Here is a 2,500-nt window from a genome sequence, read left to right on the forward strand (position 1 = left end):
CCTGAAATCTGATTAAATGACACAGGAAACGAATGATGAGCGCCCAATGGCAGCCGTCAGTCAGCTCTACCCAGGTAGGCAGCCTGTTGTGTAAATGTCTCCGTGTTTGTAAAGCGCTTAGAGTTTGGTCTCCGACCGAGGATAGGCGCTATATAAATATCCATATCAATCAATCAATCAATCAATCAATCATCCGCACCGTTTCAGTGGCATTACTTCCACGCCGCTCATTTAGATTCCCCCATGCACGGTCACACCCGGGTTCATCCGTTACAGTTCCAGTGTCGGCAGTCCGCAGGGAACCATCGATGTTAGGTCGCCAGGAGGCCACACACCAGAGGAGACCCTGCACAGCTGCTGAGTCACTTCGGTGGTGTTCAGTGGTGTCTGTTCTGTTGTAACGTACTTAGGACACCACCTACTAAGCCCCCTACTAACGACAATAATGGCTTAGTCGCGGAGCCAGACGGAGTGAGCGTCCCTCCCAGAGTGGAGACCGCCACCACGTCCCTCAAACAACAGCTCCCCATGAATCTGCCGACACTGAAGACATTGACAGGACTCACCCCAAGCACAGAAGTGGAGGGGTATCGAAAATGAAGTCACCATGAGAGCAGGGCATAAAAGGCCACAGACTTTGAGACTGTTTTGTTTATATTGATGATGATGAAGGAGGAGGATGACGATGACGATGTTGCTATGGAGATCCATTTTGGTTTGGGACTGCGTGACAAGGCTGTACTCTACGCTTCCTGTCATAATGATATCCCGGCGTTAACCAGGCCCGAGAGATACAGCCACTTGCAGTGTTGGTCAAGTAATTACAAAAAGTTGCGATCCAGTGTTCACCAGTGATCAGGGTTCGAGGCCCTCGTTTCGGCATGGTGTTGTGTCCTGGGGAAAGGCACTTTACTCCGATTTCTCTCACTCCACAGAGTCGTCAATGGATAGCCTCCCTGACTTCGGCAGGGGGAAGGTTAAGTCTTCCTATACGAACGGCGAAAGAGACGACGTTAAAAGCGTTTCACCCCAATTACCATCATCAAAATATTGCAAGCGGAAGGCTCTTATACTGAAGACGTGAATGTTGACAAAGAATACCACAATTCTGACGACGGAAGCTACAGGTTGGGTCATTGAGACACCCGCTAGACATCCGAGGGGTCTGTGTAGAGGAGAAGAGAGGACTGGCCGTACTGAGTGAATTAAACTAAACGGCGGAAAGGTGTCAAGGAACATGGGTTATTGCAATCACATTGCCCCACCAGAAACAAAAAACAGCAACAAAACTGACATGCATGATCTGTGCTTTTGTGTGTGTGTGTGTGTGTGTGTGTGTGTGTGTGTGTGTGTGTGTGTGTGTGTGTGTGTGTGTGTGTGTGTGTGTGTGTTATAATAAATTATATTGTGTTTGCTTTCTTCATCCTGCAGTGAGACCCAACCCAAATAACGGACAGGTTAATTGTTCTCAAGGAATGATTCTACTCCCAGCATATTTCAGTTTGAGACCTGAACCGTCCTTAGGTCACATGAACTTCAAATTTAAACCGAACAAAAAAAAAAAAAAAAAAAAAAAAAAAAAAGTATCCAAACTGTGTAGCCTTGCTTCTCGGAAGCGTTTTGGATAATGTCGGATTGAACAGAAATAACCCCTGAAAACGGAGTATGGCTGCCTACATGGCTGGGTTAAAAACGGTCATACACGTAAAAGCCCACTCGTGTACATACGAGTGAACGTGGGAGTTGCAGCCCACAAACGCAGAAGAAGAAGAAGAAGAAGAGAAATAAAATGGGGGTGGGGGGGTGGGGGGGTGGGGGTGGGGGTGGGGGGCAAAAAGCAAGAATTAATAGAAATGTTTTCATCCTCCGCTCTGCGAAGGAATCTATTTGTTTGGGGGGCTAATCACCTAATTAAAGTGGAATGTGTTCTGTCAAATGAGTATCAACAGGATTTAGTTGATTGGCAGCAGATATCTCCGTCATCATGTCTGTGTCTCTCTGTCTCTGTCTCTCTATGTCTCTGTCTCTGTCTCTCTCTCTGTCTCTCTCTCTCTCTCACACACACACACATACACGCACACACACACACACACATACAGAGAAAGACAGAGAGGGAGAGACACACAGACAGACAGACAGAGAGACAGGCAGACAGACAGAGAGATAGACAGACAGACCGAGAGACAGACAGAGAGACAGAGAAAGACACACACACACACACACACACACACACACACACACACACACACACACACACACACACAGAACTCAGAACTCAAAACGTTTTTATTCAAGGATTAAGATTTTAGGCATAGCCTATTCTTCTAATCTGTCCTCGCTAATCTACATCTATTACAAATAGCACACACATAAATGAAAGGAAAAGGTTTTCATGCAGAAGGGTATACATAATAAAGAAAGCAACCCCCCCCCCCCACACACACACACACACCCCACACACACCCACACCCGTGAACACACATGCATGCACCCACTGACG

The sequence above is a fragment of the Babylonia areolata genome, chromosome 31 (assembly GCF_041734735.1).
Source record: "Babylonia areolata isolate BAREFJ2019XMU chromosome 31, ASM4173473v1, whole genome shotgun sequence".
Taxonomy (NCBI): Eukaryota; Metazoa; Mollusca; class Gastropoda; order Neogastropoda; family Buccinidae; genus Babylonia; species Babylonia areolata.